General features: G+C 45.0%; 1 protein-coding gene and 1 long non-coding RNA gene across 3 annotated transcripts in view; one reads left to right on the top strand and one right to left on the bottom strand.

Moving 5' to 3' along the window:
- The window catches only part of LOC307178707, a 369,464-nt gene that overhangs the window by 271,490 nt on the left and 76,915 nt on the right, over nt 1–21,059 (bottom strand). For both annotated transcript variants that reach the window (XR_013825265.1, XR_013825266.1), the window contains exon 3: nt 9,944–10,113. This is a non-coding gene — a long non-coding RNA (uncharacterized lncRNA). The remainder of the gene's footprint in view (nt 1–9,943; nt 10,114–21,059) is intronic.
- Nucleotides 1–21,059, top strand: part of VAT1L (vesicle amine transport 1 like) — a gene marked incomplete at its 3' end in the record, with an annotated part of 143,702 nt that overhangs the window by 113,603 nt on the left and 9,040 nt on the right. The gene's annotated exons all lie outside the window — the stretch shown is intronic.

Below are 21,059 nucleotides of genomic sequence, written 5' to 3'. Positions count from 1 at the left end.
AACCTAAGACATAAGATTCAGCATAATGTACTGAGTACTTAGATGTGCCAAGCACTGTGCTAAGGATCTTCAATTCTATCTCACTTCAACCTCATAACCTCACAGGGAATGGATAATGGTTTTACCCATTTTACAGATGAGGCTAAAAAAATTGGTCACTTGCTCAGGAACCCACAGCCAGTGCAGTTCAAACTGACGTCATTGTAGTCTAGAGGCCAGCGGCTTAATCCTTGTATTAGACTGCCCCCAGATCAGAATGATTGTCTCTTAAGAACATTCTTCTATTGGAGGGGGTGACTGGGCATTCAGCAGCTTAGCTTCGTACAAAATGACATCAGCGCACACAGGATGACAGGATGTCAGAAGTGAAAGGTTCTGGGCTTTTAGTATTTCAGTAGCTCCCTGTTTTAAAGAGGAGGAAACTGAGGCCCAGAGAGAGGAAGTAACTTGGCCAAGATCACACATTTTCTGTCTGGGAAACAAATGACAGTAGCCTATGCAGAATTAACTTTTACATCAGATTTTCCAACATGCATTCTATGGAAGAATCAGGCCTGGGAGATGTTGAAAGGTAGATAAGGGGAGGAAGGGGAAGGGTCCTGGGGTCAAATACTGTATTTGCTGGTGTGCAAAATTCACCAGTTATATGAGACCTATGCAATGTCATAAATTTTGATCAAAATAGTAATTTTCACCATACCTTTTAGAAAGTGACTTCATAGCGGGAAAAATTTTATACATGCAAATGCAGAATGTTGTAGAGTGGAATCCTAGTTGGAAATCGTAGAGTCTGGCTATGTTGTAATACCTTACAAACCCCTGAGGGGACATGGAAATCACCCAGCATTGTGAATGCTGGCACCTGGCAGGATTAGTAGCAATACATTTAAATTCAAAATATTAGGGAGGGAATTCCCTGGCAGTACAGTGGTTGTGACTCGGCGCTTTCACTGCGGGCACCCAGGTTCCATCCCGCGTCGGGGAACTGGGATCCCCAAAGCTGCACCACCATGCAGCCAAAAAAAAAAAAAAAAAGAGAGAAAGAAATTAGGGAGAAACCCAAGTTCTACACCTTAGCAGCTATGTGGACTTTAACTTGCTATTTCAGACAAGAAAACTTCTGATCGAATGCGGGGAAAAAATGTATCTTGACCGTGATATTTTTAGGCTGCGTGCTTTACCAATAAGGGAGTTACCATATGTTATTTTGCATTGGGTTTCATTCATCCATTCATTCATTCATTCATTCATCCATACCTGGGCATTTACTGCAAGGTAATTTTGGGATCCTTATTCTTTTGTTGCAAGATGGGGAGGAGAAATCAGGAAATGCACCCTGTAAGTTTGAAATAAAGTTTAAGAAACGCTAAGTTAGGGCTTCCCTGGTGGCGCAGTGGTTGAGAGTCCGCCTGCCGATGCAGGGGACATGGGTTCGTGCCCTGGTCCAGGAAGATCCCACATGCTGCGAAGCGGCTGGGCCTGTGAGCCATGGCCTCTGAGCCTGCGCGTCCAGAGCCTGTGCTCCGCAACGGGAGAGGCCACAATAGTGAGAGGCCCGCGTACCGCACAAAAAAAAAAAAAAAAAGAAAGAAACGCTAAGTTAAACAAAGTTCAACAGGTTTCTTTCCTCCAGGACTCCTTGTCTAGAGAATATACTGCACTGTCCTACTTATTTGACTATGGAAACGTTTTGCTTTGTAGCTCACTGAATGCAGTTTCCTGAGGCACACTTGTTCCATGGAACACAGCTTGGGAAACTAACGTCTTTACAAACATACAGCTGTGTCTCTGTCACCAGATTATCACATCTTAGCCATGCAATAGTTCAAATTCAGGGGAAGAACAGGAGGGCTTCATCATTTAGAACCCACGGTAGAAACAGAGAGTGTCCGGGGAGAAGAATGCCGCTTCCTACCAGTGAGGCAATCGCTGAGATGTCACAGCTCACACTGTTTGTGAACTCCCAGGCTCCTCTCTTGCTCTGCCCACAAACCTGCATTTTTGTTTGCCTCCATGAATTCACAGAAGTCCAAAGGGGAAAAACAAAGGGGGAGTCTTTCTTAACCAGGAGTGCTGAGCTAGCACACAGGAGAGTGAATGTTAGGAGGGAAGCATGCTAGGACTCCACACAGAGGGACAAAGCAGTGGGATTCCAAGGACTTGGGGGATCGTCTCCCACACAAATCTCATTGGCTAAAGCTGGTCACGTGGTCCCACCTAACTGCAAGGAGCCTGGGAAATGTAGTTTTCCTGAGTGCCCAGGAAGGAGAGGAAAATCAGATGCGGGTAGCACAAGTGTCCCAACCTCAAGCCCCTAAGTTCTTGGTAATTTCAGTGGCCAAGAGAAGAAAAGGAAATTTGTGTGATAGAATACTTCAAGTATTACATCCTGCGGTTTCATTGCTCTGTCTCATTTGAACTTACAGTAAATTTGAAGTATATCTTAGTTCCTCTTTTACTGGTGAAACTGTAGCTCAGAATGGTGGAGTAACTTGCCCAAGGTTCTTCAGCTCATAAATGACAAAGCCAGAATCAAACCCATATCTAAAAACTGTATCTTACAGGGCTGTTGTGAGGACTGATTAAATTAGATATCCACTCATTCATTCAAATATTTATTAAACACCTATCTGAGGAAGAGAGAAAGCAGTCTTATGCAGAGCTGGAGGAAGAAGAAACAGCAAGTGCAAAGGCCCTGAGGTGGGAATAGCCTGGGCACATTTGAAAAAACAGCAATAAGGCAAACATGGCTGGTGTAGAGAGCAAGCACTGTGGTCTGAATGTTTGTGTCCCCCTAGAATTCATATGTTGAAACCTAACTCCCAAGGTGATGGCCTTAGGAGGTGATTAGGTCATGATGGCCTTAGGAGGTGATTAGGTCCTCAAAATTGAGCCCATATAAAAGGAACCCTAAAAAGCTCCCTTGGGGGACTTCCCTCGTGGTTCAATGGTTAAGAATCTGCCTGCCAATGCAGGGGACACATGTTCGAGCCCTGGTCCAGGAAGATCCCACATTCCGCGGAACAACTAAGCCCGTGTGCCACAACTACTGAGACTGTGAGCCACAACTACTGAGCCTGCACGCCACAACTACTGAAGCCCACGCGCCTAGAGCCCGTGCTCCACAACGAGAAGCCACTGCGATGAGAAGCCTGCGCACCGCAATGAGAAGCCTGCGCACCGCAACAAAGAGTAGCCCCCGCTCGCCGCAACTACAGAAAGCCTGTGTGCAGCAACAAAGACCCAACGCAGCCAAAAATAAATAAATAAATTAAAAAAAAAAAAAGCTCCCTTGGGAATTCCCTGGTGGTCCAGTGGTTAGGATTCCACGCTTCCACCGCAGGGGGGCACAGGTTCAATCCCTGGTTGGGGAAGTAAGATCTCACATGCTGCATGGTGTGGTCAAAAAAAGATCCGTTGTCCCTTCTACCATGTGAGGGCACATGAAAAAGTGTCTCTAAACCAGGAAGCAGGCCCCCACCAGACACTGAACCTGCCAGCACCATGATCTTGGACCTTCCAGCCTCCAGAACTGTGAGAAACGAATTTCTGAAGTTTATAAGCCACCCAGTCTCTGGTATTTTGGTTATCACAGCCCAGAAAGACTAAGACAGGGAAGGAGGAGTAAAGGAGGTCAGAGCAGCAGCACGGTCTGGGGTGGAAGGCACCACAGGAACCTGGGAGTTTTCCACCTCCGATAGGAAGGGAGCCACTGGGGTCCTTTGAGCGATGGACCGACATGGTCTGATTTTCTTGTTTTGAAAAATCCTTCTGGCTCCTTTGTGCAGAATAGATGGTTCTGAGAAAAGGGGAGTAAGAGTAGAATCCACCAGACTTTCTGGTAGGTTGGAGGTAAAGAGAAGGAGAAGAGAATCAAGAAAAACTCCTAGATTTTTGGCCTGAAAACCAGATGAATAGTGGTTGTCGTAGACAGAATAATGGCGGCCAAACACGTCCACGCCCTAATCCCTGAAACCTGTGAATATGTTATTTTATATGACAAAAGGGACTTTACAGAGGTGACTAAGTTAAAGGTCTTGAACTGGGGAGATTTTCCCGACTCATCCAGGCCGCCCAATGTGATCACAAGGGTCCCTGGAACAGGAAGCAGGAGGGTGAGAGTCACGGAGACTTGAAGGTGCCGCTGGCTTTGAAGATGGAGGAGGGGCCTCGAGTCAAGGAGTGCGGGTGGAAGCCAAAGAAAGAGATTCTCCCCGAGAGCATCCAGAAGGAAGACAGCCCTGCTGACACCTGACTTTAGCGCGGTGAAAGCCAGTTTGGACTTCCGACCTCCAGAACTGTAAGATGATACATCTGTATTGGTTTTAGCCACTAAGTCTGGGGTCGTTGGCCTAAGAAGCAGCAAGAGGAAATGAATGCAGTGGTATGTGGAACCGTCTTTTGAAAACCAAAACACTAAACAGTAACCACCATGAAAAATTAGGGATTCCAGCGGAGCCGACAGACGGAGGCAGGTTGGGTTCAACTGTAATATGAAAAGTACTTGATTGTGTGGTACCTTAGAGTTTCAAAGCCAAGCAGGAGGTACCAATCATGGCAGGTCCTGCATCAGACGATGGAGGCGCAAGGATGAGTAAGAGGCGGGTCTCCAGGTCTGATGGAAAAACTCACAGGCTGGGGAACAGTTTCATGGCAGCCTAACGACCCGCCTCTTACGCTACCTCCAAAAGTGACTCCGATCTAGTTTTCATTTCTGAGTGAGAGAAAAATGCATCAAGAGGCTCTGTTCCCTTATGGTCCCACGGAATATCTCTTCAGGCAAATGTTTTTTCTCTCTTACTTCCGCCTCACCGAATGTAGTTTATTTCACTTGGTTCTTACTTTCAGTTGAAACCAGCCAACTGATTCACAGAGGGTAGGGCACCTCTGAAAAAGTAATCAAAGTTTCATTCAACGAGTGAAATTTCTTTTTGGTTGTGGGACATGTCTCTTCATCTAACCCGATGTAATTCTAAAGTGATAACTGAGATTTTTATGGAATGTTATTAAGAAATGTCATCACTGCCTATTACAGATAATGAAATAAATTGGCTGTGCAGGTAACAGAACTGATATTCTATAGAATTACAACTGTTTGGGAAATCAAGGGAAAGCCACCTCTTCGGGACATCAGGAATTTTTTTTTTAACACTTTCCAATCAGAAGGAACCTTGTACCCAGTCCTTCCTCCACTGTCCTTTCAATAATGTTTAAGATAAAACTTTACCCTTACCCCAAATCTGAGAGAGAGAGAGAGGGAGAGGGAGAGAATGAGGATCAGAAAGGGAAGTGGGAAATGATACAAATGAACTTATTTACAAAACAGAAATAGACCCACAGACACAGAAAACAGATTTATGGTTACCAAAGAGGAACAGAGTGCAGGGAGGGATAAATTAGGAGTTTGGGATTAATATATACACTCTACTATATATAAAATAGAGAAACAGCAAGGACCTACTATATAGCACAGGGAACTACACACAAAATTTTCTAATAACTGATAAGGGAAGAGAATCTGAAAAACAGTGTGTGTGTGTGTGTGTGTGTGTGTGTGTAAATAAGTGAATCACTGTGCTGTACACCTGAAACTAACACATTGTAAATCAACTCTACTCCAATTTAAAAATAAATAAAATTAAAATAAATGACTTTTTTTTAAAAAAGAAAGGTAAGTAAGAAGCATGGGAAAGAGGGTTGGACTTACTGGATCGTGTCTCCTGCCATTATTGCTGGAGACAGAATTGCTCAGTAAAATCAATACTGGTTGTAAAGTTAAAGTGAAGAAATACCTGTTTGCAGTGCTGTTGAGACTTGTGATGTGGTGATGTGTCCAGAGTGCCTGGCACTGTCTAAAGCTGAGTATCATCTCCTTCTCCAGAGCAGCCTGCCTCCCTCTCTCTTTCTGACCCCTCCTGACTTCCTCCTCCAAGGCTCAGTGACATATGCCTGGGCGAGGGGAAAGCAGGCAGGGAGAAAGTGGGAGATGCGATAAGGTTGTGGGGAGATCAGAGCACTGATGGCTTGTCTTACAAACTCCCTGGCCTGCTGCGGGAAAGATCTAGTGGGTACAGTGGGCGCTTCCAAGCTCTGGACCTTCCTGGTTATCGTAATATACTGAGACTTAAGGTTAAAGAACACTTGTACTTCTGTAGCCAAATTCCCTCTATACCTCTGGAGCGACATATAGCCCATGTTAGAGCTGAAGAAACCGAGGCTCAGAGGGGCTTCATGATTTGCCCAGGATTGCAAAGTCCAGTAAGAGGAGCCTGAATCTTCCCAAATCACTGCACAAGCAGCTCTTTCTGCCACCTCGTACCTGCCCCCTACCTTCAGGTAAAAGCCAACAGCAAAGGGAAGGAGCCAAGTCCAGAGATCTGGAGAAAGACCTCTTGGACCAGGAGAGTTGGGTCTCTAGATTTACACAAATTGAAGAGACAAGTCGAAGCCCCTACCAGGTGAGGATTCCAAAGAGGCTGTTAAGCTGGAGGTGTAAAGAGAGCTGACAATTACCTAAGAAAACGTGCCCAAAGATGTGCGATAGAACTATAGTCTTCTGAAGGAAGATGCTAAGTCATTGCAAGTTTAGGGACTGGGAAAATGTGCAGTATTCCCACCGTGGCTGATTTCAAGCAACAACATGCCATCAGTGAACTGAGACTGGGGAAGAAATGCACACAGTCAGGTTTCCTGGACCAGCAGGGGCTGGCTCCAGCACACACTGGATTCAGCCCCCTCTTACAGCTGCTTGTGGATTATGTGCAAGGCACCAGATCAGGCAGTTTCTCATGCCAGCTCATGCAAGCCCCCAAGGCTATAGTTGCTGATAACAATTATCACCATTTTGCAGATAAGCAACTTTGGAGCAGAAAGGTTACAGGATACACCCAAGGTCATACAGCTGCTGAGTGATGGAGTTGGGATCTGAACCCAGTTCTCAGCACGGGCACACTCCCTCATCATGGGAGCAGGCACCGCCCCCCGCCCCTCCCCCCTCCCCCCCCCCCCCCCCCGCCAGTGCATCATCCCCCAGCACAAGGTGTGTGGCTCCCTTTCTTCTGCCTCTTGAAACTCTGTCCATCTAGCCCATCTCATCTTAACTCTCTTGATACACAACTTCTGCCCCAAGCCTATCCATGTAGGAATCAAGGGAAAAAAAAAAAAAAGAAAGAAACAAAAACATTTTCTCCACCACGTCTTTCATAAGGTCCTCATTCAGTCCTCAGAAAGTCCCAGTCATCTCCCTGTTGGCCATGACATTGAACATCCTGCTTCAGTAGGGCAAAGAGGAGAAAGGGAACCTCTTCTTTATTGAATTCCTGCTATACGCCTGGCTTTGTGCTGGTGGCTCTACCACATTGTCTCATTTTATCCTCACAACCACTCCATGAGGTGGGCACTTAGGCCACTTTACAGATGAGGAAACTGAGGCTCTGAGAGGTTGAGTGACCTGTGGAAGGTCACCCAACTTGGAAGTGATGAGACTGGGATTGGAGCTCCAGTGCCCACTATGTCTCCATTAAACTAGCTCTGCCCCAGGGCCCCACACAATCCCAGACACACTGAATTCAGAATTAATCTTCTGTGTCAAGGTACAGGGCAGGAGGGCAGCAGAGGATGCCACTGACCTCATAAAGGCTGGGCCTTTTGGGGCAGAGGCTCCACGATTACCACTGACAAAGCTACCCCAGGATCTATTCATTGTACTGCAGTACTAGAGAGAGTTCTTGGATTTCCATCCAGAGGAGGAGTGGTGTAGCCCCTGGGAGTTGTAAATAAACCTCACACTCTCCACGCAGAGTCATGGACCATCTTCTTGGGGTGCCAGCAGTGCACGCTTCATCCCCCCAATATACCCCCGCTGTTCTGCATGTGTGTTTATCTATTTGGCCCTCTCTGCTCCCCTACAGTGAGCTCCTAAGGCCAGGAGGAGGTGGTGTACATAGTGGCTTATATGTCATTATGTCATCCTGCCTGGATGTGAAGCCTCCACGTGACTTCAATCTTCCAAGAACAGTGGAACAAGCCTCCTTCTCAAGTCAAAAAAAACACTTGGATTTTAACGCAAACTTTGTCACTTATTAGCTGTGTGACCTTAGGCAAGTCACTTCACCTCTCACTGCTAATTTCCTGCTTGGTGTACTTCACTCTCTACCACTGCAGGGTTACCATGAAACTAAGAGAGGAAGTCATGAAGGATGAGTAAATACTGGAGCAGATTATGTCCGAGCCTTACGTTAAGTCTTATTTACGTGTTATAACCAATTCTCAACTCGTTCAATAATTAAGTAAAAATTACATCGTCACGCTTGGGCCAGACAGTGAAGGACAGACATCAGCGCCCTCTACAGGTCAGAGTGGCAATGGCAGCAGTGACCTGTGACATCTTTGAAGCGGGGGATAATTCTTTGGGGGAACAGAAGTCTTGCATCCACAGCCCTCTTTCTCCCCTTCTCCAATTAGTGACCCTCCTAGCTTAGGAGGATCAAGTTAAGGGGGCCCCAGGATGACTTACAGGCTCTCCTCCAGTCTTCTGTTTCTAATGCCTACCTCTAAGGCAGTGGTTCTCAGCTGGGTGAGATTTTGTCCTCCGGGGACTGCTGGCAGTGTCTGGAGGCGTTTTGGGTCCTCACAACTGGGAGGACACTACTGGCATCTAGTGAGCAGAGGGCTGGAATGGTACTAAACGTCCCACAATACACAGGACAGGCCCACGCAACAAAGAATCATCCGGCCCAGAATGTTACTAGTGCCAAGGTTGAAAACCCCGCTATAAGGCACTAGGGAGCTGTGTCACTCTGGAAGCTCTGTTTATTCTACTGGAATCCTAGAGAAATCCGTTCAGTTCCCATCCTGAGAAGGAATAGCTTAGCCTCCAGGCATCGGAACTAAATCTTAATGCTCCCCAGGCAGGGCTGGGGACCATCTTCTTGGGATCACAAGGGCACTCCCTTCATCTCCCCACAATAGCTCCCACTGCACTTTCTCCTGGCGACTGCCTCCCATGTGACATTCAGAGACACCCCCAGCAAGGCAGCCCCATGCAGCAGCACCGAGCTTCTGGAAGAGCAAAACCAATCACTCAGGGCATGAAGTATTTCTTTTTACCTCTGCAGTCCTAGGTGTGGATGGACACACTGATGGACACAGTCCTTCAGTAGTGATTCCAGGATGATTGATTATTGGTTGACTGTTTTGTTTGGGATGGACGGAGGCACCTTGTCTTGCTTACAGTTTCTCAGCATTTATATGTCATGTACTCATCCTTTTATCTTTTTAAGAATCTGCTCCGTATGGGGTCCAATGTTAAGTGTTAGAAATGAAATATTCGCCTAACATTCTTTGTCATGCTTAGGAGACAGGTCCACTGTGCTGTCACAGTTGGGAAGGAAGCAGGCTCTAGAGACACATGGACACGCGCTGGGTTCGAATCCCAGCTATGCTGCCTTCTTGCTGTATGATGCTGGGAAAGCTACTCAACCTCTCTTAGCTTCAGTTTTCTCATCCTTAAAAATTGCAATGATGCCTCGTTCTCAGACTTGTTAGAAGCACTAAACGTCTAAATGGTCATGACAGAACAGATTTTAAGTCTCCTGGTTTCCATCTTTATATCCTAGCTCTTCTAATATTTTTAGCTGTGTCACCTTGAGCATATTAAGTTCTAGGATTCTCAATTTCATCCTCTGTAAAGTAGAAATAATAACCCACCATGTACAAAGTTGATGTGAAGATTAAGGGAGATGATGCCTGGAAACCAGTTAGCGGGTTACTGCTGGCATGTCGTTAGTACTCAATAGACGTAACCATTATAATCATTACTATCTGTTACTATTATATTGCCTGCAGTAATCAGAGCTCAAATAGCTGTTTCATCCACATTATTATTTAGATCTATTCCAGTTTCTTAAATAGCTGTGGATGGCTGAGAGGCATGCATACCTACCTCCTCTTTGTGCCAAGACTGCAGACTGATGAACTGCAGGAGGGGAAAACAACGCAGGCAGATGGGTCCTCCATGGGGGCAGGTTTCTCATAATCCCACCTGCACACATGCAGTGATAAACTGAACGCTCTCCCAAGCTTTCTTCATCCATGTGATAATTTCTTTAAAACCTGCGTGGAATCCCAAGCAATGACAACTGATGAGCCTAATTATAGACTCCACGTCGTACAGAGGCCTGTCTGCTGTGTTTCCTACAGATGCTCTGGGCTGAGTCAAGGTCTGTTCAGAGCGCTCAATTACGGAACATCCAGAGGCGAGCAGACCTAGTCTGTCACATCCATGGGGGCCAAGATGCTGTATCATTTGGTTTTGCAGTTCCTGCAGTGCCCAGAACTCTTCTATCTTTGATGATAGAAGAGTCCAAAAAATAGTGTAATAAGTGGCTTCTGGGACCTGTATTGGTGAGACTATTGACTCATTCACTTGGAAACATGGCTGATTCGAGACTGTGGAACTTTTTTAAAAATTATTTTCTTCCACATACAGATGGCCAATAGGCAGATGAAAAGATGCTCAACATCACTAATATTAGAGAGGTGCAAATCAAAACTACAGTGACCTCACACCAGTCAGAATGGCCATCATTAAGAAGTCTACAAGTAACAAATGCTGGAGAGGGTGTGGAGAAAAGGGAACCCTCCTACACTGCTGGTGGGAATGCAAATTGCTGCATCCACTATGGAGAACAGTATGGAGGTTCCTTAAAAAACTGAAAATAGGGTTATCAAATGATCCAGCAATCCCACCCCTAGGAATATATCTGGACAAAACTATAATTAGAAAAGATACATGCACCCCAATGTTCACTGCAGCACTATATACAATAGCCAAGTCACGGAAACAATTCAGTTGTCCATTGACAGATGAATGGATAAAGAAGATGTGGTGTATACATACATATACAGCAACATGGATGGACCTAGAGATTATCATACTAAGTAAAGTAAGTCAGAAAGAGAAATACCGTATGATATCCCTTATATGTGGAATCTAAAATATGACACAAATGAACTTATCTATGAAACAGAAACAGAATCACAGACGTAGAGAACAGACTTGTGGTTGCCAAGGGCGTGGCAGGGGAGGGATAAATTAGAAGTTTGGGATTAACAGATACACCCTACTATATATAAAACAGATAAACAGCAAGGACCTACAGTATAGCACAGGGAACTATATTCAATACCCTGTAATAAACCATAATGGAAAAGAATATGAAAAAGTATATATATACGTACATATATACATATATAACTGAATCACTGCTGTACACTGGAAACTAACACAATGTGGTAAATCTACTATACTTCAATAAAAAATAAATTAAAAAGAAGAAAAGCACTAAAACCATTAAATTTTTTTCCAATAGTAAAAATGTCATATTCAATGGAGACATTTAAAAATATATCCCTTCAAAGAAAAAAGAATAAAGGCAGAAAAAACCATCTATATCCCATCACCCAACAATAACCCTTGAATATATTTTGTGGGGTTTTTTCCCACAAAATTTTCTTTTTGTGCATTTGGGGGTTTGTTTTGATTTTCTTTTGTTCGGGGGTTTGACATTTTTTAGAAGTTATAATCACATAGTAAAAAATTTTTCAGACTGCTTTCTTTTCCCCTCTGATAGACTCTTTCAGCATTTTTAACTCTCATGGTCACATAGTATTCCAACAAATGAGTAGATCAGGGTTTACTCAACTGTTCCCCTGCTCCTGGACATCTAGATTATTTTTTATTTTTATTGTTGTAGCTGCAATGAACATTTTGGATATAAAGCTTTTTCTCTTGTTATTCCAAATGTAGCATTATTTCCTTAGGATATATTCTCAAAAGTGGAATTGCTAGGTCAGAGCATTTTAAAGACATTACAAGGTGTTTTAAAGACCGTGTAGAGAGTGCAAGCATTCCCTACACTGCGTGGTGTGGATGTGACTTCAGTTTTGTATTAGTGCGGGTGAATTGCCACCCACCTCTCCAACTTCTACCAAACTCTTTGTCTGCTATGGGGACCTTCCCAGATCCACCCTCCCCTATGACTCCAGAGGGGTCTGACTGTTGTGCAAAAGCTGTTCCTCGGGGATCAGTGTGACCACCCTGTGAACCGGAGTGGCCCGTCCACCCTGTCCCCGACGTGTGGCCCTATCAGCTGAGGCAGTGGGCCCCTGAGCAGGAAAGGAAAGTGGCTGGAAGACAAAACCTCCCTCAACCGTTGAATTTTTTACCCTGTGTAATGAGCCTGTGTGTTTTTCCATCTCGTCGCCGTGGCAACACAACCTCAAGGCTAATAGATACTCCTTGGTGCTTAGAGGGAAAAACTCAGCTGACAGACAAGCGAAGATGCAGGAAGGAAAAGGTTAGCCCCCATGCCCCTCTGTGCCTTGGCAAACGGGCAGAGATAATTAAGAACTTGACTTTAGAATCACACAGACGCCGACAGAAGGGAGGTTCCAGACCTAGCAAAGTCACCTGTTCGCAATGCTAATTAAAATGGACGAAGATATAACAAATTACCTCAGATCTCCTCTCTGCTTGATGGAGAATCTTTCAAAACATAGATCTTTTTAGAGGATCTTTCTCCCCTTTGGGGAATCACATGGCTTTCAAACAGCCTGAAATGATCTCAAAGGCCAGGTGGGATGGGCAGCCTACTGAGATATCCCACCATCAAATTTGTCAGTTCCACCTCACAGCCCCCCTAATTCCCATTTCTCCTCGTCCCCTGCCCCACCTGCCGGCATCCCTCTCAGGCCATCTTCTCAAGACACACCTCCGACCAGGTCCAAGTGAAGATGTCTCCAAGCCCCACCTCCAGCCCCCAGCTGGCACAGCTCAGCACAGTGTCCCCTCACTAACTCTCAGGTCCCTGTGTGAGTCATCCTTCCCCTTTCAGGACTCTGTACATGCATTTTCTCTTCCTGGAAAAGGCCTCCCACCCCTAAAAGCCCTGAGCAAATGCCATTTTTCTCTAAACTGAGTCATTTCCTGCCCCTGGGCTTGCACACCTCCTGATTCGTACCTAGAATACAGCTCTTCCCACGCTCTCCTGGACGGAGTGCATGGACGGTGTCCCTACCTCGGCGGCCTGAGGGCTTGTCTGGGGAAGGGGCCGTGTGCGATCATCTCCCTGAATGCTGCCTGGCCTGTGGTAGGCGTTCAATATTGGAATTTATTACCCTTGCAAAGCTGGGTGACTTGCTGAAAAGGATACATTATTCTATCTGGGGAAATGGGGTAAGACCTTGACCTTCTCCAGCACCAAGCTTCTAAGGAGCCCAAACCCCTCATTTATAACATCAGTATCCAACGTATACAGTTGACCATTTGGGTGCTGAAATTGTTGTTATAGTTATTGTTTGGGGGAACAAAGTCAAAGTTCATATTTTATAACCTTTTTGGGAAATCCCAAACACATTCAAAAGTAGCAAATACTGACCCACCTCCCACCCCCACCAGCCGTGTACCATCAAGGGAGCCTCCACAGTGATAAACATTTGGCCGATTTGTTTCCTCTGGTGCCTCCCCTCCTCCATTATTTTTCTGGAGTATTTTAAGGCAAATCCCAGACATGATGTCATTTCACCTGCTAATATTTCATAAGCAGTCTAGGTGAAAATCCTAGCTCTTCTACCTCCTGTGTCTGTGATCTTGGGCAGATTGACCGTCCCGATCCTTGCATTCTATATATGTAAAATGAGAATAATTACGGCACATCCATCATAGGGTTATAATGAGGAGCAAACGGACTATTCCGCAAAACACACTTGACACTCGGCATCTGTCCAGCTTGTGTGCTAAGTGGTCAGTGTTAGCCATTTAAATCACTATTATCATCATTATCCTTACTGAATTTATAGCACAGTCCCAAGCATTTGGGACATGAAAGACATACAGCTGTATCGATCACTAATCATAGCTCTGGCAGTAGAAGGAGAGCAGATTGGAGAAACTGGGGCCTCAGAGACCAAATAGGAGGCTGGAAAAATCATCCTGGAGCGAGGTGATGGGGCCTTGAGCTAGACAGTGATGGAGAGTGGAGATGGGACACACAGAGATGAGAACAAAGACCTCTGACTGACTAGCTGCAGCAGGGGAGGTGCTTGCTGCAATTAAAGGTCAAGTTTAGATTTTGATGGCCTGGAGAGAGTAAGTTAAGGGAGAGGAAGAAGGTGTGAAATAATGAGTTTCCTCTTAGAGGCTTTGTCCTTGCAGTACTGATGTGACATCCTTTAATGGGGCAACCTCTGATGGGGCTTCCTCTGATGGGACAAGCTCTGATGGGGCTTCCTCTGATGGGACAAGCTCTGATGGGACAACCTCTGATGGGGCTTCCTCTGATGGGAGAAGCTCTGATGGGACAAGCTCTGATGGGGATTCCTCTGATGGGGCTTCCTCTGATGGGACAAGCTCTGATGGGGCTTCCTCTGATGGGACAAGCTCTGATGGGACAAGCTCTGATGGGGCTTCCTCTGATGGGAGAAGCTCTGATGGGGCTTCCTCTGATGGGACAAGCTCTGATGGGGCTTCCTCTGATGGGACAAGCTCTGATGGGGCTTCCTCTGATGGGACAAGCTCTGATGGGACAAGCTCTGATGGGGCTTCCTCTGATGGGACAAGCTCTGATGGGACAAGCTCTGATGGAGCGTCCTCTGATGGCACAAGCTCTGATGGGGCTTCCTCTGATGGGACATCCTGGAAAAGACACTTGGCACATGAGACCACGGATTATGACAGCACATGGCTTCTCCTGCATAGCTGGTGGTTCCTTTTACTTCGGAGTTATTTACACCTCCCTGTGAAAGGCTCCAGACGCCCCGCCCTGATGAGCTTCCTTCCACTCCTGCTCTGTAACCTCCCTTCACTATTGCGATGATCAAAGTGGAGTTGGTGCTTTACCCACCATTGCTTTTAAAACTTACTCTGCATGAACACATGCTCACTGTGGACATTTTAAAAAACACAGACAATAGGATGTCACATATGTGGAATCTAAACTGTCAAACTCACAGAAGCAGAGAGTAGAAGGGTGGTTACCAGGGGCTGGGGGGAGGGGGAATGGGATGTGGCAGTCAAAGGGAACAAAGTTTTATGTAAGATAAGTAAGTTCTGGAGATCTGCTATACAGCATAGTACCCACAGCTAACAATACTGTATTGTGTACTTAACATTTGCTAAGAGGGTAGAGCTTATGTTAAGTGTTCTTACCTCAAAATAGTAACTATAATAAAAAGGGTGAGAGAAAACTTTGGGAGGTGATGGGTATGTTTATGGCCTTGATGGCGGTGATGGTTTCATGGGTGTACGCTTATCCCCAAACTCATTCAGCTGTAACCATTAATTACATACAGCTTTTTATATACCAATTATACCTTAATAAAGTGGTTTTAAAACTAAATAAACAGAAAAAACACAAAAAGTATAATGGAGAAAATGAAAACTAGCCTTACCACAGATATACCCAGGGTAGTTGGGTTGATACAAGCTCTTGTTTATTCTTTATATTAATATATATTCTACAGAGGTGTGATCACACTGAATATAAAATTACTTTCTCTCCTTATCACATCGGTAAGAAATGGGATGAGGTGACCTTTCAGGGATATCCTGCAATTCCCTCAACCATCCTACTCCTGATGGACATGTTTTTGTTTTTGTTTTAGATTTTTGTTTTTAATTTATTTTTGGCTGAGTTGGGTCTTCGTTGCTGCGCGCGGGCTTTCTCTCTAGTTGCGGCGAGCGGGGGATACTCTTTGTTGCCGTGTGCAGGCTTCTCACTCTGGTGGCTTCTCTTGTGGTGGCGCACGGGCTCTAGGCGCACGGGCTTCAGTAGCTGTGGCACACGGGCTTAGTTGCTCCGCGGCATGTGGGATCTTCCCAGACCAGGGCTCGAACCTGTGTCCCCTGCACTGGCAGGCAGATTCTTAACCACTGCGCCACCAGGGAAGCCCTCCCTGATGGACATGTTTTGCTCCAACTTTTTCCTTTTAAATATCAAATAAGAAATATTAACTATTCAATTAGTGAATAGTTTACCCATAAAGCTTTATTCAGTTTCCTTAATTTTGCTCCTTTTAAAAGGCCGCTGCTACCAATAAAAATAAGGAAAGAATCAATTATTTAGTCTCCCTTTCTTATATGAGATGTTTACCACTCGTAATCAACTAATAGATGAAGGGATGTATCTCTTTTAAAAATTATGGCAGCTAATAAATGAACAGAGTGTTAGAATCAGAATATCACCGTTTCACAACCCCAAATAAATTAATGGGTCAGGCATTGATTATCAGGAAAAGAGGGTCAACCAGCCATTGTGTGTCTCCCAGAGGACACAACAGTACCTACAGTCTTAGTTTGATCAAACCTCCTACCAACTTGGAGGAAATACAGATCACAGGGGCCATGCTGGACAATACCAGCTATCTGCAATCCACAGAATCCACACAGTGCGAAGGAAACCACCACCAAACAACCTGGGCTCTTCACCTTGCAAGGAACAGCACCAAAAAAACAGAAGAAATAGATTTAAAAGGACTTGTCCATTTTTTAAATGGGCAAGATAAAACTATGGTGCCTAGGGTAGTACAGTCAGGCGAAAAACTAAAAGAAACACAAGGAAGTGATCACTCTGAAAGTCGGAATACAAGTGGTAATAGTTGGAGGAGGGGAGGAAGTTGAGGTTGGCACAGAATACATGGTGGGGGGAGGCTTTGAGGATGTCCAACAAAGTTCTATTTCTTGACCTGAGCGCTTACAAACTATATATTTGTTTTGTGTGGCTGTGTGTGTGTGTGTTTTATTTCATAATCAAAATAGTTTAATAAGAAAAAAAAGTTAAAGGTGTACTACCTGTCTCGGTTAAATAGTGCCCCTCCCAATTCATGTCCTTCCCCGAACCTTGGAATGTGAGTGTATTTGGAAATAGCGTCACTGCAGATGTATTTCAACATTACAACGTTGCAGAGAGTTAAATTCTTATGAAGGCATACTGGAATAGGATAAGCCCTCAGTCCAGTATGATTGGTGTCCGTGTAAGAAAAGAAGAGACACAGAAACACAGGGAAAAATGGCACATGAAGACAGAGGCAGAGATTGGAGTGCTGTGATTACAAACCAAGGACACCAAGCACTGCCAACAACCCGCAGAAGCTAGGAGAGAAGCACGGAGAAGATTGTTCCTCAGAGCCTTTGGTAGGAACCCATCCTTCTGACACCTTGACTTGGGACATTTAGCCTCCAGAACTGTGCAAGAATAAACTTCTATTATTTGAAGCCATCTGGCTGGTTGTCCTTTGTTACTGCAGCCCTAGGAAACCAATACAATACCCAAACATTACCATGCGTTCATAATTTTTAAAAAAATGCAAACAGTGATTAGTTTTGCTGTAGACCGGGTGTGATTTTTCAAGGTAGGATTTCCAGGTTCTTGTCCATATGCAAACTGTTATTTACTTGGTTGTAGTGATAGCGAGATACAGTTTAATCTCTGGGCTCTCTCTTCACCTGACAGGTTTGCGATTTAATTTAAGGATACGCATCACCACCAGCCATTGGGTCACACTACATCCTGACGTTTCTTTGCCAAAATGAAACCAGCCTTCCACTGCATTTCCAGCATGTAACTCTGCTTCTAATTTTTTCTGCTCACATCACAATCAGATCAGGCTCATTGCACCGTGGGCCATGGGTCGCCTGAGTAACACGCTGATTCGCACTTCTGCACACACATCCTATGACCCCACTTCCACAGAGATCTTCCCCTCGAACCACAAGCAGATGAAACTCCATGAGCAACACGGACTCAAGGAAAAAAGGGAGAATATTTGTATGTATACCTGATTGACAAACTCCCACTCGCCTCACAGGGCTGGTGCAAGGAAAGGAGATCAAGCACAGAAGTGCTTTGCTCGGTGACAGCACCTGCTAAGCATTCGTCATATGTCAGCTGCTGTGATGTGAATGAGCACTGCCCCCCCCACCCCATGGTCGTGCCACCTCTGCCTCGTCCTTTACATTTACCTGATTTTTAGATTCAGCTCTTTTCTTGAGACACTAACCTTCTCCTAATATAACCTACGGGCAGGTGGTGACTCTTAAATCACTACGGCCCAAAACATATAGCCCTCCCCTTCCTTCCTGTCTAAGTGGGGGGGGATCCACAAGAAACCCCCCTTCCAAGTGGTGGAGAACCAGCTTCTTACAAGAGCTTTTTGTTTGCAAATGCCTCTTACACAATCACTCTTTTATTTCACTCGTTACTTTAGAGCAACCCACAGTCCCCAAACAACTTGTCCCAGGCATACCTGCCTCGGTTGGCCACCTCTAATTTTGCACCCTGGGTACCCCAGCACTCATCTAAATGACAGCCACGTCTAGATGACATAGTCAATGCTATCTCTATTCCCTTAGGTACTGAAATGCCCCCAAACACCTGCAAACAAGCCCTTTCCCTTAAAGCCTACGGAAGGGGCCTTCTAAACTGTACTTTCCTACATGTTAGCAGGTTTGGCTGTCACCCCTCTGAAAAGATGAGACCTTTCAAGGTTTTGAAAGGTCTTTGGCCTCCTTACGGTTCTAACCCTTTTCCATAATTCTCACATTTGACTGTTCCAGGGGAAAACTTTCAGGCGCCATGGAATGGAATCATTATCCACCTGGGAATGAATAAAACCAGTACTCTCTGGAAGCAAAGGGGTTACATCATTAGTAAGGAACTAGAGTCCTCCAAGCAGAAATAAGAGCTTCTCTAACTGGTTGGAGGATTTTGCTAAAGGATTTGAAGCAAGAACCAGTTGAAACTACATTTTGTCAGTTCTGCCATTGTCACGTGGGATTTCAGGAGTGGCAGGAGCTCCTTATGATGTAACCCATTCCCAGCAGACTTGAGGATCTTAAGTAATTCAAGAGCATTTTCAAAGCATAGTCGCCAGCATCACCCTCAGGGCTCTGGTGGCCATCAGTGACTCATTCTCTGCATAAGTAATACTTCCTTAGACTATTTCTATGTCTTTCTCTTTGGCTGAGTGACAAACTTCTCCCTGACCCTCAAGTCTCAGTCTAATAGTACCCTTCTGCCAAGAGTTTTCCCCGGGTTTTCATCCTTCTCCCAATTCTAATTGCTTCCTCTTCTACGCCCATCACACTTCAAACATCTCTCTTACAGATTGTACAACAGATATTTTTCCGCAGGGGACAGGAACCATCTCATGCATATTTTATCCTCCTCCCCGGACCTCACTTATGTGTTGGAATAAGCATCCACAAGTGTCCACTTCAATCCTACTCCACCATCCAAATTCGACACTGGGGAACATTGTTAAATAAGATCAAACAAATGTTGGAGGCAATTCACTAGATTTTTTTCATCTTTTGCTTTAGTTTGGAATACAGCTGGACAAGAATATATAGTTTGGCTTGATTATGGACTGTAGATTTCTGCACAACAGCTCTGGCTTTAACTCAATGTTTATTTCATTTGAACTCCTAATGACCATGATACATATGTGGTCATCAGTGTCAGGGCCATCCAAGTTCCCAGGGAAAAAGGACCAGTTACTTCATCCCAATCCTACTGTCTTGCTTTTTTGCCTTCCCTCTTCCTCATTCTCGGAACATTCTTTACCTCTTCTAAGCCGGTACTCCTACCAGTGGCCCCTTAAAAAATCCTCTAGGATCATCTACATTGGCCATTCTGTGGTGCCAGAACTGGGATGGGGCAAGAGAGATGACTAGGGTGCAAAATTTAAGGAGGTGCTCACTCTCAGGTGCTGAACCACCACTCGAATGACCCTGGGAGTGAGCACCTCCTTAAATGCCCCACCCTTCCCCACGCCCTGCATTATTGCAAAGACCCACTTGCAACTAACCCAAAAAGTTGTGTTTGAATCTTTTCTCTGCCTTCCCAGTGGATCAATCCATGGCCCCTGACATTTTATTTTTTCAGTCACTCTTCCACGTAGGTCAAAATCTCGGGGCTCACTCTCTTTAGACTCTCACAGCTACCTGACAGAACACAAATTCCAGATTTCAAGTCTACCTGCAATGAACGTGTTACTTTTCAATACCCACTTTGGGCTTTAAGCAATCATCAATCCCTCCCAAAGATGGACGTCCTTAATATGAGTCATCTTCCAGAGAAGAGTTTGGTAGATGTTTCTTAATTAGAGTATTATTCAGTTCTTTTTCAAAGCTTTTACTTTATCATCTAATAGGCACAGTGATCCGTGGGATAATGCATCTTAATTTTTTTCCTCTTTTAGATGGCTAGGCTTATTACTAGTCACAGCACAAGCCAAATGGTTTGGTTATTAAGTGGTATCATTTGTACCCTAATGAATTTACGCCTTTCACACCACTGAAAAAGAAATGGAATATCGTGAAACGTTAAATGAAACCCCAAACAAAGACGGAGCAATGTTAACCCTCATTGCTCAAGTGTGAAGGAACTGACCACTCAGAAGGTGACTGGATAGTGTAGATTTGTAGGATCTGCTGTGGGCAACCGCACCCCTGCAGACTCCTTGGAATGTAGTACCATCGGCCCCAGGCAACCTTCCCAGCATCTTGTCCCAGGTTCACTTTTATTCTCTGTCCTCATGCCCTCTGGCATCTTTGCAGTCTCTGCTTTCATACTCAGCTCCCTCTGCTTCAAATGGCCCTCTCTCCCTTCTTTTCCTAGTTACGTTCTACTCATCCTTTAAAATCCAGCTCAATTATCACTTCTTTAGAGGAGTTTTTCTTGATCTTCCCAACCAGGTCAATTCCCCTATCCACGTTCTCATAACACCATCTTGGAATTATCCAACGGCAATCTTACATTCATTTGAGTCACTTTGATTGTTTAAGTCTGTGTCTCTGTAAGACCGTAAGTTTTATGAACGCAGAGGATCTTGTAGGTGTTTGCTCACCATCATCTTCCCAGACTTCCAGAAAACCACCTCTCCTAGATCCATTGCAGAAAGAAATAAGAATGACCACAACTAGTGTTCCTCTGTGAACATGGTCTGAGCCAGTCACATTTTCCCCAGGGGTCATGCTTGAACACCAACTTAAATGCTAC

This window comes from Stenella coeruleoalba (genome assembly GCF_951394435.1).
Source record: "Stenella coeruleoalba genome assembly, chromosome: 20".
In the NCBI taxonomy this organism is placed as follows: domain Eukaryota; kingdom Metazoa; phylum Chordata; class Mammalia; order Artiodactyla; family Delphinidae; genus Stenella; species Stenella coeruleoalba.
This window is presented reverse-complemented; position numbering and strand designations above follow the sequence as displayed.